The following is a 17,164-nucleotide window of genomic DNA, read 5'->3' on the forward strand; positions in this document are numbered from 1 at the left end:
TTTCTATTGAAACTCCTTCAAAAACTTTCGCATTAAGATACAGTTTCACATTTAGCTACAGAAATAGTCAACATGAACATTTAGTGATAATCTATAGCACGTCCTGCAATCTAGCCAGTGGTCACTGAGGTTATTTAACTTCTAGACTGAACAGTGAGTACACTTCGAGTGGATGGGCTGCAGCTGGGATTCCTTTTAATAAAATTCAAAAATGGAAAATTCTTGAGATAGCTTCATGTTTGTTAAGTGTCAATCCAAACATACATGTAAATAGTCATATAATATTATCACATTCTTTTGGGCTACCTCTATTAAAAAAAAAAAAAAAAAAAGTGAAAAAGGCCATAGGAAAGGAAAGTAACTGTTGTTGCTCCCACAGATGCTGGATTCAGCTAAGGCAGAACACAACTGTATCAGGGCTGCTCTGGACAGAGTATCACTAAGATTTCCTAGGACGGATGTGGTTGGGTATTCCTGGTGTTTGTTGTTGTTCTATAGGGCAGTTCAACCTTGCCTGCCCCTGCTTCTGAAGGTACTGAGGTATCCAAAACAGATTCTGTTCAAAATTATCAAGAATAAAACCAATCAGAGTCACATTAGAGATCCTTCTGCTTCAGAATCCATTTTTAGCAGTGACCAGCAGTAGATATTTAGGTAAAGATAAGAACCAGAAAACAGACAGAATGATCACCGATGTAAGTAAATGTCCTATTTCTGAAATTCAACAGTAGTGGGATTTACTGAGCATGTTTCAGTTGGGCCATCTTGTTTAGCAGCATTTAATATGATCTATTCCACACAAATTTGCTTTTAGCCTTTTTTGACCTCATTTGTACCTTTCGCCTCCTCAACATGCTGTGGAATTGAGTTTCACAATTTAATTATGCGTTGTGTGATAAAGTACTTCCCTTTTGCTTAGCGTTCTCATTTTGTGTTCCCTAATTCCTGCGTTATGAAAAATGGTGAGTTTCCATACCTAATGAAACTTCTGAATCTCTGCTGAATCCTTCTCTTTTATCTCCCCTTCTCCCACTGTTTTTTTTCCAAACTGGAATCAAAATCTGCTCACACGCTCATGGTCAACAATCCCCACTAAACCAAAGAGGGTTAAAATGATGAACTGGACGTCTGTGTCATGACAGTAAGTAATGCAGCTAAAATACATATATTATTTAATATTTTTTTTTCCATGATATATAAGAATGTCAATGCACATTCACCACTTCTCTCAACAAATGAGGATGTGAGGGTGGAGCACACTTTGGTCCTTGAAAATGACTTCACATTTATTTTTACACTACAATAGATAGGGGAAGTCAAGAGTAATATTTCCCTCCCTTTCTTTATCATGTTACTAAAATCAAATACAAAGGGGACAGTCTCTTAAAAAAAAAAAGTCAAATTTCATTATCTGTTCTACTTTAATAATATCTCTCAATGTGCATGATTCTACAACTCCTAATCTATTCCTTATTTGGTGTCTAAGGGAAGGGGAGTCTCTTCCCTTTTAATCTAGGGAATAAGTCTTCCTGGTAAATCACAGCCTTAGCTTTGACTGTTAGGAATTACCATGGCATTTCATTCATATAGGCCTGAATTGATCTTCTGTAAGCAATATTAGCCTCTGGATTTACATGACATTTCCGGCATCAGCTACACAAGTGCACCATAAAAATGGTTTATTTAGAGAACTTTCACCCTCCATGTCAACACACTACTGAAACAGAATGGAAGGCAGAGAAAATATGGACTACTTGTGAGTCTCTAGAGAGAAGTGTATTAATCACTAAGCCAGCCCAGTATGAAAAGGTGCAATCAACTTTGTAAGTACATTCCCTGCTCCAGTCTATGCTTCATTTATATTACTGATGTTTCTGAAACACATGTTCTGAAAAGAGGGTGAAATTGTCAACAAGTACAAATCTTGAAGCCATTTCTTTTTGGTTACACAAAAACTGGTCTGAATTATTATCATCTGTCTCTCTCATCAACTTAAAAGAAATTAACACTAAAGTGCACATGGATGTGGAAACTAAATATTTTCCTGGAACAAATCCTAGCACTTCCAAGTGTTGAGAGACAGGCTACCATAAGCCTATTTTTAAGAACTTTCAGCTGTGATTTCAAAAGTGGCAAAACCTGCAAGAGTAGCAGACAGTGAATAAATGTCCCACATTTGGCTTCAAACATTGTTCATTTTGCAGTGTAATAAGACAATATCATCTTACTGATGCAGAGTACAGAATGTAGAACACAGAAAACGATGAAGAAGAAAATACTGAGGATACTGTTATAACAAAAGAACTGATGCAGGCAGGAGAACATATGCTGACTGTAACAAGGCAGAGAAGGTTGGTATTTGACACAGAAAAAAGGGAAACAAGAATGTGCCCAAGTTTGAGGCTGCTGCAGAGTTATCATGAATTCTAAATGAATTTAGAATGAAAAGAAGCAAAAGAACAGCTAGTTGTTAGTAGAGAATTGGAATTAAGAGAAGAACTCTGCATTTCTCAGAAAATTTGACTGGCTGAATCCTAAATCACATTGTGCTTCCTTAAGAATCCGTAAAAGAAAAACTGAGGCCAGGATTTTCACTGTTTGTAGTCTAGTTAAAATCCATTGGCTAATAATCATAGGTCACATGATATAAGACCCTTTTTGCTTGGCTAATTTAATTTTTTTTTCTCTTTATGAAAAGAATTAGTGAATACATACAGTTACCTGCTTTATCTTGCTAGCTGTTTTGTAATTTTTAATCTCTCTTTTTAATCTAGTCCAACTGGATTTATTCTTTTGTGATCATTTTCCTCCTTATCAAGCAAAAACTAAATGAACATCAACATTTTGTTTTCACTGTATATACAAAACCTAGTAAGCAATATCTCTAGATGTCCTAAAGAGATAATTAGTTGTGTTAAACAAATTAAATTGAATATTGATTCATAATTCTATGTATTTCTAACAAAAAGTAAGTTTTCCATCAGAAAACAAGAGCCTTGAAATCTCTGAATTTAAATTTCTGTCACAACTCAACATCTGAAGCAACCTTCAGGAGAAATATTTGTCTCATTGTATGCTGAATCTCACAATACCTGAGCTATTTCATTTTAGCAGGCTGCCTGTTTGGGAGCAAGAGTGTTGGAGACTCTTACAAAGCCATAAGGAAACAGAAGCAGTTCTCAAGCAAAAACACCACAAAGCTGGTCCATATTCAAGACAGAATTTAGTAGCAGAATCCAAATAAAAATCAGAATAGACTGGGGTGCCAGGACAGAGCACACATCAACCACAAAATCTTCTCCCATGGTCACTTCTAGGGAATTCATTAAGTATTTAAATTGCCCTTAGAGTGCAGCACTGAGGTGACAAAAAGATTATCTGTCATAGGGATTAGATCAACGTATTGAGAGAGGCAGTTATAAATACCTGGTCTTTCACAGATGACAAAAGATTATTTTCAATCCATTTCAGTAAGCAAGGACTCAATTCCTCTGATTTATGGACATATTAGTAACAAATGTACTGCCTGAGTCAGAAAACGTTAGCTTCATTTTATGAGCTGATTCTCTTCTCCATATCCTGCACCAACATCACTTCAATCTCAATGAGCCGTGCTTCAGTCAACAAGTTTTCATGAGGACCTTAAGCACCATGCTAAACAGTCAAGATATAAATTGGATAAATACAGTACTGAATATTGCTCACACATCACATTTTAGACTATATTTTCACTACATTTTCAAGCAGTCCCCTTCACGACTTCAGTACATGCTGAACAGAAAGTATGACAAGGTGGACATTAAATAACTTTAAATATTAATGCTCCTCACAGAAGAAATTATTGTATGAATCTAAAGGTATTTTGGAAAGAAGAAGCTTCTTCTCCAATATAGAAAGTGGTCATTATCAAATGTATTTAGAACTTCTGTCAAAACAGCTTAGGAAAGACTCATTTTTCATCATTGCTAGAAAATCATCTAATTCAATCAGTCCTATTTCAGTTCGAAATATGAGGGCAAAACTCCTGTATGCTACAAGAAGTCAACATTTCAGCCATCAACTCACTTGCATTGTGAAATCTTTGCTGTCTTATTCAATCACAGATTATTTCTAAATGAGAGATGCAAAATTATGTCGAACAAATATGCTCTTAAAGACCTTCATGCCAACAAATTTCCCACCATGTCATTTCAGTCTTAAAGTAGGCAAAGATTATTCTATATTATAATTCCTTCTACATTGAAAGAACTGAATGGCATGTAGGACATGATTTCAGTTCGACTATAGTCTGATTGTTCTCCTGAAACAGTGCATTAGGACCTCAGTGGCTAAATTGAGAAAAACAGGGCAGTTAAATAAACAGACCGATTATGGAAAGAGAATTGTATTTCTGACATGATCTTGTGAAGACCTCCAAGCATTTAGAGAAAAAATGTTGAGTACCTACTAATGGCAAAGGCAATAGAAGTTACACTGTAGGGCAGCACAGATGCTATGTCACCATGTAGACACAATCCAGCATAGTTAATAGCAATCAACTTCAGCATGGCTAAGCTGACAGAACTGAATCAACCTCAGTTGTAGCTAGTGTTATACTGTAAGATATTAAGAAACAAAAATCTGATCTCACTAGTGACCAGTGATTGGACTCAAGTGAACAGCACTTGAGAGCTGAGTCAGGGGAGGGTCAGGTGGGTCTTAAGAAGAGGTTCTTCACCAGAGGGCAGTGAGCAGGCTCCCCAGAGCAATGGTCACAGCCCCAAGCTGACAGAGTTCAAGGAGTGATTCGTCAACACTCTCAGACTCTCAGATCAGATTTGGATTTTGGGTGGTTCTCTGTGGAGCCAGGGGTTCAATGTGGTTATTCTTGGGGAACTTTTCAAACTCAACATATTTTATGATTCTGTGATGAAACATTCTCCAGCACCTCTTCCAGTTACATTTGCCTTATGATTAAGAATATGGTGGAATATAAGTCAGATCCTTTCCAGAAGAACTTGTTCCCGATTGTCTGGTTGATTTCTAAAGGAAAAGATGCCTTTGTCTCCAGCAGAACAATGAATAATGCATACGTTCCCAGATTAGGCCACCTTGTTCTGTTTTACTGCTTTCTCCTAAAAGAGCAGAAACTTTTTTTGAGCTAAGTGTATCTCATTACTCAGATTCTTTCTGTCACTTAGAGATGTGCTTTAAAGTGCAGTACCTGACTTTTCATTCCTGTGTCGTAAGTACTGTCTTTTCAGTCTGACACACATGATGAAAGTGACATTTCCTTCAACAGATAAGAGTAAAGTACCTTTAATGTATATTTAAGGTTTCCAGTCACATTGATTGACATAGTGGATTGCCAGAAGAATTAATTTATACCTTTTAAAAGGTGTACATTTCATTCTGTTTGTTCAATCTACAGCAGAACGAATATCACTGAACATGAATCATTTATGCTTGCCAGGGTCCTGCAAATCAATAGCAACCTTCTCTGATCTGCTGCTTTGAACTGGTTGAGTTCATAAAGCTGCACTCATCCTAAATCCACAATGGACATTGTTTAGAGGCTACTTAAAACAGCTGTACAGTACTAATAAAATCAAGAAGGAAATGTTTTTCCTGTCATCTGAAGAAGCGCTGCCTGCCCTGTTTTCAAAGGGTTTCTTTATTTCTTCAGAAATGTCATACTGGAAGATCTTTAGGGAGAATCCTACTAGCACTGAAGCTATTTTCATAAAATATTATTAACAAAGTAAATTCAACAGGCATTGCAGATTGTGTATATCTGTCCCATAGCTACCAAAAAAAAAAAAAAAAAAAGGAAAAAAAGATCAGAGTTGAGGAAAAGAACACTTTCTTCAGTTGAAATAAAAATATTGTAGCCTGTGAGATATGATTCTATGCTAGATTTCTAGCTCCACTGCAGTAATGAGTACCGCAGCTAGAAAGAGTGAAAAATCCGAAGCCTTCTAGAGTTATTGCATGCTTAGATAGCAACAGTGAGCTTATTAAAAAAACTGAATTAGACTTTTAAAACACTTTTTAAAGTGTTTCCAGGTTATAAAGTGAGGTACTATTAGAAAATCCTATTCCGTTGAGAAATCTCTAGACCAACCCTTCAGACTGCAAAGACAGCAAACAATATCCCATACTTTTGAGTTCACAACAAAACTCAGTTCCAAATATTTTCAGATTATGTTTTTCTTAGTGTAAAATTTTTTTTATGATACAACACAAAAATTTGTACTTATTGCGTCCAACATGATTATGCAGTCTCTTTTCTAATTAATGGATACCACTGGGCAACACATGAAAATAGTCTTATGAAGAGAATAGTGTAGACCCCATGATTTCAGTCAAACTCTACCTGGATTTGCTGGAATGGTTCTTTTTGCAGGAGTCCCTCTTCCATTTGCAACTTGCATGATCAAACTACAGGAGCTGTATTATCTTTACCCCTTTAAGCTAAGCAGACACTCTTTCTCTACAGTAAGATTCTAGATTCTAATTTATTCCCACACATTAAAGGGAAAAAAAATAAGTATTGTGTGCAAACACTGTGTGTGTATGTATGTGTGGGAGGTATTTTGCAATGTAGATGCAGCTGTTGCTTTGTGAGCTACAGCTAGTAAAACTAGAATTATGAGCTGAAGGTGTCCACTTTCAGATTCCCCTCGTAGAATTCCTTTTTTGATCCTGCTAGGAACATATTTATATTCCAATCCTTTGGAAAATGACTTCTGTTTCCTGGAGTGATGTCTTTCGCATTCATGTCCATAACAGATGGGAAATTTCAATATTAAGTTTGTTTCTTTAAAAATTGTGCTGACCCGTCTTCCTTTCTCTGGTAAGAGTATAATATCAAGCATTTAAGTGAAAGAATACACACTCTCCTGTGAATAATTACTTTGAGAAAAATCTAACCTCACAATCGCCTGTCTATTTTTCTGTCTGAGTTATCACACACACCAGCATATAAATCCAGGAGTCTGTCCCCCATAGAATTCATGTGTTACACAGAGTAATATAAGGACAGATTTTTCCTTGGTTCATGATGAAGCAAACAGGCATCAACAGGGATTTCAAAATGAGATACACATTAGCTTTACTTAATAGAGTATACTTGAATTTAAGGAATGTGTTGTTTCTCAGCTCTGAAAACTGCTGCTTGAATATTGGAAGGATTCAGCTTTGATTCACATTTTACAAGTGATGTTACATGACTGGTTAGCTGATCTGCTTACTCTGGAACTGAACCTATGTTAAATGAACAAGATCTGAATACATATGTATCTATGAAATGGGAGAGGAAGTAGGAGAAGAACAGTTTCAAAGTGAAAACCAGGAAGACAAATAAATTTTTCTTGCTCTGCAAACAAGATGTTATTATAACAATACAGGAAAAAAAAAAAAAAAAAAAAAAAAAAACCAACAAAAATCCCAATCAAATTTAAGCATCACTGAGAATACTTCCATGAAATCTGAAAAGAAGTGATTAGATGTTATAGCTAGTAAAAAGACATGAAATCAGAATCTTAGGCAGCCAACATGTTCTAACTGACACATAGAAATATTTGTTATACACAGGAACTACAGTTCTTGCAGCTTACAGCTGAATGTGTCTGGGCATATATATATATATATATATATATATATAAAATACATACATTAATGCCTCGTTGGCATGAATCAGTTGGTAAGTATACAAAGTATGTATATTCTTAAAGAACTCCGAAGCACAGAGAAACACAGAAATAGGAGAGACTGAAATAGCTAGTTGTGGTAAATGAGAGACCATGAACCCCTAACAGATGAAGTTCTTGTTGCTACTTAAGGCAGAGCATGCACACAGAGCTTTAGACACTACCAAACACTTATGATAGAGCAATACAGATCCTTCCTTCCGCCCTCTACAAGTCTTACTTCAAATATACAATGACACTGGAATGTGACAGAAGTCAGAATGTAGAACAAAACCAGAAAGACCTTAAGGGCTCAAACAGTAGGAAGATGGACCGTTCTTTCTTGCATAGGCACTCTTTACACTTCTTACACGGAAATATAAAATGTTACGTGGCAGCAGTCAGTGTAAGCATAGTCACACGTGGCAAATGAAATGGGTGTGCCCAACATAAAATGTTATTGCTAGTTTGTGCAAATACAGTAAATGACAATATTTACATGCCATTTACAAATGACAATTATTAGTAATGAGTAATATAAACAATGAGCAGGCACTGTTTTGCTATGAGGAACCTGTGATAAATGCTCAGCAGAAAGAGGATTAATTCAAAGTTTACTGACGATGAAGGGAGACTTCCCTTGTATTTTCCCTTGTATTTTGTATTTTCAATCTGTCCTTAAATCAGATATAACATCTCAGCTGAGAATTAGAAATTCACCCTAAAGACATAAGAATGTTTCATAGTATAATGCACTACAAATACTTAACGTGAAAAATTTTAAAATAAGTGTTGTTATTATGGCATTATTTTGTTTATTTTATGGCCAAACAAGGGGAAAGACAACTACACTGTATATTCAACACAACAAATTTCTGTAGGTCAGTGAAATAACCAAAAGTCACATCAGAGTTTACAAGTATACTATAATTGAAGACCCTTCAATATGACAAAAACAGCTATCTGTCCATAAAGTATGACACACTGGACTTAAAAGCTATATTATTGAAGCTTGGCTCATTAAGAACTAACAGATCTATGATTGTCAGCATCAAGACTGATATCATATATTCACTGAGTTCTCTTTTCCCGACCTACCCTAGTATTTCTACAGGCCTGCTGATATAGCATTATTACAATAATAAATGTTTGCATCAGAAAAATTAAAGAAACTTGTCACACACACGTACTGAGAGAGAACTAATCAACACATTTAGATTATTATGAGTTTGTCAAACTGAAACTAACAAAAGCTGCAATTAACTGTATCAGAAAAGTCTATTTACACTGAACCTCGTACTGACAATAGAGCCCTATGATTTACAAATTATTTTCTAAATAGAATATATAACTTCCAGTTACAGTTGGAAGGTACAAATATTCTATCGCTACAAGCACATTATAAGAATTTAGACAGAAAACCATAAGCAAGCCATGTAATCTTGTAATAAGATTTAGATTGTAACTGATGTTAACACAGCAAGTTTCCAAAGCATGTCTGTGTTGAATTAAAATTTCAGTAGACGATATACAAAAAGACAGCATATAAATCAAAACATACTCATTTTCAGTAAACTGAGCGCTGAACCAATTTTGATTGCTAAACAGAAAAGAAACATGTTTACAGCTTCTTATTGGCTGCATCCCCTAACAATGTTAAGACAAATGTGTTCCTTAGAATCAGCACCATATCAAAGTTAATTATTGCCAGAGGGTGGGCAAGGATTGACAAATGCAATTAATCTACATCTTGTAGTGAAGTTTAAGAAGTAAGTTAAGCAGTCAATTCATCAACTAGGTAGGTTATTTCTCTCAGATGCTTCATGCAGTTTTATTTTCAGTTTATAGCTACCAAAAATGACTTTGCTACAATGAGGAAGTAACAGAATACTTCATTTTGACTGCTTCCACAGGGCTATTTATAATGCTGCACTCAGATCCTTAACTTCTTACATTGGTAGAAAGTTTCTTGGCTGATTATTCCCCCTAAAGTAGTAAAGACACAGTAAGAGAATCAACTCAGAAAGCAGAAACTAAGTAAAAAAATGAATTTATCTTCTAAGTAAGACAAATCCTACTCAGATACACTGTGATAATAAAGGCAGAGATTCTCTTTAGCAGAGTGTAAAATAAACTTCTCCAGAGATTCCCTTGCCCTTTCTTGATCAAGACTCAATCAAGACAATTGTGTTAATCAAACAGGATTTTAACTGTCAGAAGATTTCATTAATTTGGGGAATTTCTGTTCCCTATTATTGTGCTAGTTTGTCATGGGTTACTGTCAAATTCTGGCTCTGTCATTCAGAGGAGATTTATTATTGAGCTCATTACATTAATTTGGTACACTTCAATTAAAATATTAATTAAAGATAACAGTAACAAGGGACCTGGAATGAGATGTGTGAAGTCAGTTTTATAGAATGACATGTTACTTATCATCTTTAAATGTATAATTTTACTACCTTAGAAAAGAAAACTTTTTTCTTTAGCCACATTGAATGAGTCAACATACTGTGTTTTCCAATTTTGTTCCTAAACTGAAAATTATTTAGGATTTTTGACTCACTTGCAGGAAATTTTTTTTCAAAGAAATTTGCAGGTATGCAAATCTCTGAATTATAAGAAGTATTAATTCATTATTAGTTATAAAAATTTGCAACAGTGGTCTATTAAAGCAGAGCACATGTAGCTGATGCTTCTCTATCCCTCTTCTATGCAACTTTCTAATATAAGCTACTAATCAGCAGGCTCAGAAATACTATCCATTTTGAATAAATCTAGCAAATGTACACAGCAGACATTCAACAAAATAGAAGTTGTAAAAGTAAATAATGTGCAACTTACAATGGGACTTCCCTTTGGATTTCACTGTCTTTGGAAGAAACACAAGCAGTAATGTCTGGGCATGTACACACACACATACATACATACGTAAACAAAACCAGGCCTTCAGAATAACTGTAGCAGAAATGATTTAGGACATAATAAGGAGTGGAATTTCTGTTTATCTTCTGAAAGCATAAATACTGAATGAAAGCATATATTAGATCAGAAACATTTACTATATATTCCTTTTGAACACTAATAATATACTAATGGATGTGCCAGAAAAATATCAAAGCGCAGACAACCTTGAGTACCCACTCGCAAAAGGGTACCTTAGTGAATTTGAATTAGTAGATAAAATACTCTGGAACAGAAAGAATGTGATCCAACTAATAAAAGCAGCAACAACCATGGCAGGATATCTTCAAAATATTCTGAGGCATACTGAAAGCAATGTTTAAATTATCTGCTTTGCTAAAGAACAAGGGCGAGTTTAAAGATGACATAGCTAGGCTTTTTTCAGTGGTGCCCAGAAAAAGAACAAGAAATAACAGACAAAAAGTGGAATACGAGACACTCCACCAGAACATAATGAAGCGCTTTACTCAGTGCTTCTGAGTGCCTTGTCCACTGCTGAGAGTCACAGCACGGCTGAGGTTGGAACAGACCTCTGGAGATCACCAAGTTCAGCCTTTCTCTGTCTTCCAAACACACTCCCATCATCTGTTTATAAAAAGTGATAAAATTTCCACTTAGCCTTCTGTTTTCCAACATGAGCAGCAGTCTCATCTCTTTCAGACTCTCCCCATATGACACATCTTCACAATCCTTAATCACTCTTGCAGCTCTTCACTAGTCTTACTTCAGTAACCTCATGCCTTTCTTATGCTTAGAAGCCCAGAACTCAATGCATTGCAGATACAGCCTCATTGCATGGATTGTTAAATAAACCATTAACCTCCAGAGATCTCAGTAAAGTTGTTAGGACCTGTCAGGTAAGAACACCTACAAAGTTTTTGTTAAATTGATTCAAAGATATGCTCACAACACAAAAACAGTAACTTCTAATGAATGTAAAGTAATTCAAAAAGACAGGTAATTTCACTAATATTTTTCCTATGAAGTAAGCATAAAGGTTAAATTCCGTATCAATGATAAATTTGTGACATCTCATCAAGTTTGAGTTCATCATCTCATTTTAACATACAAAAATGATATCAACTCAATAACAACTCATGCAGCAGTTAACCAGTGAAAATATATAATCTTATTTTTGTATGCTCACATTGTTTCTCCTATTTAGTTTGATACACTCAGTGTAAAAAGACCCAACTGTGACTTTCTCTGTTTGCATGGCATCTTATCACACAGCATGTAGCACACTGGAGGTGGCAGAGGGAAACCTTCAAACATAACTGTGACGCAAGTAAATATATAGGGAGTAAAATCATAGGATAAAAGGTTCAATAAAAAGGAAGATTCCTTTGTCATTGATGCAGGTCTGTGCTTAGTTTTGTATTTTAAAAGAAAGCCAGGCTGTATTATGATATCCTGAAAGAAAATTAATTATCTTTGAAAAATGGTATAAAAAATTGAAAATATATTTTGTCACAATAGTGAGGCTCACTGATATAATTAGATTATTTCTGTTATTTGATTTACATTGATGAATATAGAAGTAGAATTAATTTATCTAGCAAATATTTCTCTATATTACAATTAAGCTGTCAAAAAAAATCTTTTTATTGAGAAACGTTGTGTCAGATATCAAAAACATCAGATAACTGTTTTTCCAGAAATAGGTAGTTTGGACTTATTGAGAAAACAATATAAAACATCTGAAATATCTATTCATAGCTTGATCGTATACTGGCTGGTTTTGGCGAAGGAAAATTTACGTCTGATCTTATGGAACATGTATTTTCAAATGTGCATTTACTGTCCTTACCTTTACAAATATTGCAAATATATTAGAGCTTCCTTATAACTCATTTCCTGTAGCAAATTTGCTTTCAGATGATAATTACTTGGAATTTATATGGTTTCCCTCTAGTTCTCAAGTCCATCCTTTACTTAGAAGTTAAAAAGAAAATAATCTCTGTTCACAGAAAGATGAACTACCTAACCCTAAAGATAATGAAGCAAGTGAAGTGAGACAAAAAAATGTTCTCTGTAGAACCCAGATGCTACAGGGAAGCATTCTAGCCCTGAAATAGATGACTCCTGCAGACTGTTCTTGCAGGAAGCTGCTAGAAACTATGATCTAGCCATCTGACATTTGTTTTTGCTTTAACAGAAGCAGGCTTCCTGAATAGGTATGGAAAATGCTAATTTGACATGATTATGCTGTATACAGAAGACCAGAGGTAATAAGATATTCAGAATGCCTTGGTAAGCTCTTCTTACTCTGTGCTTGAAAATCAGCACTTTAGGCTTCCTAAATGTTGTATTAGAAAAGAATGTTATGGATCAGTGGTTTTTTTTGGTTTTTTTTTTCCTTGTAGTATTAAATCTCTGCCCAGAAATAGTAGTTTCTCCAAAAGTTCTGCTCAGTTCATTCATGTAAAATTTCCCATTTGTATTCTAAATTACCCTTCTGCTGTAAGTTACAGATCCATCCATAAAGATTTAAGTATTGATGTGGATATATATATATATTTAAATTATGGCAATTTATTAAAATTTCCTTGCTCTAAATATTTACTTCTTGCAGATAGTTTAATACAAATCTAAAAAAAACAATTCGTTTCCAGACACTGTTGTGAAATTAGAGGAACATATATTTTTTTTTCTCATTTAAAATACAAGAAGGAAAGATTGTGATCCCTGATTTTCTGCATCTGAGTATTAAATAAAAGGACTGAGTACTAATTACAGTCTATTGAGCTTGTACAAAAAGGATCTGTAACTAGTGTCTGAACTGATATTACCATTAGTTCCCGCAGAACTAACTGGCCAGCAGTGGTTAGAGAAAAGAACACTGATAGCACCAGGCGTGCTTGGGGGCTTGTTCCATACACCTTGTGGCATAGCTAGGGAGACTTTTCGTGAAGTAGTGGTATAAAGGCAGGCAAATCAGAGAGCACACTTGATTCACAAATAGCCTTCAGATTTTGTAGAAGACTCAGCTGAACAGGTTTGTAGACTAAACTTCAAGTGGGCAGACATATAATAAGAACTTAGTTATGAAAATGAAATTGTGGAAACTAAAGTGCTTTCCTTTTTTAGCAACATATATGCACATATATGTTTATTCTGTATGTGTATTGCTTCTTGAAAAGGATACTTCTATTTATGAGGAATGACAAGTTTTGCTGAAAGAGGGAGAGGAGAGGAGAGGAGAGGAGAGGAGAGGAGAGGAGAGGAGAGGAGAGGAGAGGAGAGGAGAGGAGAGGAGAGGAGAGGAGAGGAGAGGAGAGGAGAGGAGAGGAGAGGAGAGGAGAGGAGAGGAGAGGAGAGGAGAGGAGAGGAGAGGAGAGGAGAGGAGAGGAGAGGAGAGGAGAGGAGAGGAGAGGGAAAGGGAAAGGGAAAGGGAAAGGGAAAGGGAAAGGGAAAGGGAAAGGGAAAGGGAAAGGGAAAGGGAAAGGGAAAGGGAAAGGGAAAGGGAAAGGGAAAGGGAAAGGGAAAGGGAAAGGGAAAGGGAAAGGGAAAGGGAAAGGGAAAGGGAAGGCTGTTTCTGTATGCTTTTGGAACAGATAGTGAGAATAACTTCCAGTCTGAAAATGAGTCTCTTAAGATTTCAGAATAGGAAGGGCTACAAAAGTCTGAGAGCCCAAATACACAAATCTTTTTGAGTGTCTGGCTTGTTTGCTAGCATTGAAATTATTTTATGTTAAAATGTCTTTTTATCAAGATTTCCTGTAACATAGGCTGATATTGCAAGAATATTGCATAGGTAATATTTCATTGTGGTTTGTATGAATGGTGGTACAACTACAGGGAAAATAAGGAATAGACAGTGAAGCCTAGAGGCTTAATGCCTGTAGTCAAACATTAGCTGTCTAGTTTGATGTTTCTGAGAACGATGTAAAACGTGGGGTGACCTTTGTTTATTCCTTACTCTAGAATTCCCATGTACCAAATGCCACCAAGGCAGACCAGTTTCCCAGGGAATTTATTTTAAATTGTACTGATATCCTCAGGATCATTAAGAAGCTGGAATCTAAATAGAGGCGTAGCCTGATTTGCTGATGTGCTAGCAACAGGAAGGTAATTTTGCTATACTCATTTATTTGTGATCAAACATGTTGGGAGATATGGTGAAGCCTACAAAAGCGCAGCATTAACCTTGTTATATCAGAACGCAAGGTATAGCAGGGGAAGAAATTCAGAAGAAATTAAGAAAGAGTAGATCCCAGGAAGTCTTGTGCTGTTAGATAAAGTAAAACACATAGATATTAGTCACCAGGTATTAATGCACAAATTACAAAAAATACACAAAGTAGAAAGGCCAGGTTGATAGAACAAAAAAGTCAGTTTTTTTTTGTTATAAACTCAGATATAAACTGAATAGAAATACTAGAAATCATAGTACTCTCTTTATGGAACATACAAAACCCTCTTTCATCCATGGTACATTAGAACAAAGCTAAAAGAATTCAGCTTGTATCTACTATGTTTCCTGCATTATGCATTTTTTTTTCATGACGCTTGACTGGAAGAACATCCAGTCATAGTTCTCAACAGGCTGCCCAGGGAAGTTGTAGATTCTTCTTCTCTGGAGATGTTCAAGATCCGCCTGGACGCCTACCTGTGCAGCCTGCTGTAGGGGGCCTGCTTTGCGGGCGGGAGCTGGACTTGATGATCTCTAGAGGTCCCTTCCAGCCCCCACAACTCTGTGATACTGTAATTCTGATCTTCCCTGATCTTCTTTCATTTTGTGACTTTTCTGTTAGATCCTCTGATTTTCCCTTAAAACTGTATTTAATAAAATAACTCATGAATGATTATAAATTTTGTACTATAACAAAATTTTTAAAAAGCAATAAAAATATTTCAAATCCACAAATATTTTGTCTCAGCTTTCCAAAACAAGCACAGAATAAATATTTTACGGAATTTCTAAAACTGTTAAAATAATTGAGCAATACAATAACTGATTGCTAGTGCCGTAAGCTGGCATTGTAAAGAACTACAAAGACAGTGGAACTTCTTCAGTATTCAAACACTCCTGTATGTAAAACCAACTGCATGATTAAATACATTGTTAACAAACTAAATAATCAAAACCATTTTAAATCACCATTTTCCACTGAAAAATGAAAAACCACACATGATCATATTATTGTTGTGAAACACACTGTTTGCAGGTACTGCCATTATGGTTGGTGGTTATTCATTTATTTTTTTCACATATTAAAGAAAACTGAAGTAATAAATTCTCAAGGTATGTGTTAATGGTCCTAATATCTGTACATTCACAGGGTGAATAAGTGAGGTTAATAAATGACCGAGAGGGGATAAATAATAATCCTCATCACTGCTGGTTCTAAAAGAAAAATCATTATGTTTCCTACAGTCTTCTCAGATTTATTTTTTCTCTTTTACACTTTGGTCTCTAGGATGAAAATTCTTCAGTATCACAGAAGGTAGGACTATAGCTTATGACTTGCTCTCTCACTTATTCTTCTTTAAAAATGTGATGATTTGCTTGAAAAATTGAAAGACATATATCTTGCATTTGGAAAGGGGATTGTAGAGGGATATGATAATCCTGTTTCTCATCATCTCATTTTGAGGTTTTACAGAGATGTCTCGTATACAAACAATCCTTATCCTGACAGTGGAGACAGACTTTACGTCAACAGAGTGGCGAAGTCAAGCATTGTGAAGAAATCCTATTAAGAACCTGGACCCAAACTCCTAATAACCATGATGTTGAACAGACTAGTTATTTCTCATGAAGGCAGTGTATAACTGTGGAGATCAAAAGATTAAGGCTTAATAGAAATGAGGAGAAATAGAGATGAAGTACACTCAGCATCAGCAATTTGCTATGCAGTATTAGACAGAGGAAGGTGCATTATTACAGACATTAAAGATAACAAGCCATAGTGCAATTTTTCCCTGTCTTTCTCTGTATCCACCCTTTCCCTTTTCTTCCTCCTCCACCCTTTCACTCACTATCTGCACATACCTGGCCACTGTCAAGGGGCTTTTGGGGGCAGAGATGACAAATTCTCCAAGAGCAATTCTTGTTGAAGTAACATGGACCCTTGCAGCCTTGCTGCAAGTGACTGAAGAAAGCTGCATTACTGTCAGAGCTATGGGATCACTCACTGCTGTTTGGGTTGCTATAGCGAACCCACAGGGTATACAAGGTTTCCATCTCACCTGCTGAATCTGGAGTTGTGCTTTGTGTTCTGTGTGCATAAGGTAGGTGAAGTGAGCCCTTAGTTTTTACCATTTATAAATAATAAATAAATAAATGTTTGAGGTATTTCTGTCTCCAGTTTGTAGAAAGAACACCACATCCTTGGGATACAGTTGATTTTCCATAACAACCTATTTGTTTTAAGAAATGGCCAAATTTCCATGATAAAAGATTGTCAAAATAGACGGCTTATATAAATATTAGGTTATCATGCATTTTCATACACAGAGAATAGAAGACCTATAAATATTGTTTATATTTAAACAATAATTAATTTAACAGCTTTAAAATTGGG

At 35.6% G+C, this 17,164-nt stretch overlaps 1 protein-coding gene across 2 annotated transcripts in view; it reads right to left on the reverse strand.

The window, feature by feature from the left end:
- The window catches only part of PDE7B (phosphodiesterase 7B), a 162,184-nt gene that overhangs the window by 134,277 nt on the left and 10,743 nt on the right, over positions 1–17,164 (reverse strand). The window lies entirely within an intron of this gene.

This window comes from Phasianus colchicus, chromosome 2 (genome assembly GCF_987193195.1).
Source record: "Phasianus colchicus chromosome 2, bPhaCol1.hap1.1, whole genome shotgun sequence".
Lineage (NCBI taxonomy): Eukaryota > Metazoa > Chordata > Aves > Galliformes > Phasianidae > Phasianus > Phasianus colchicus.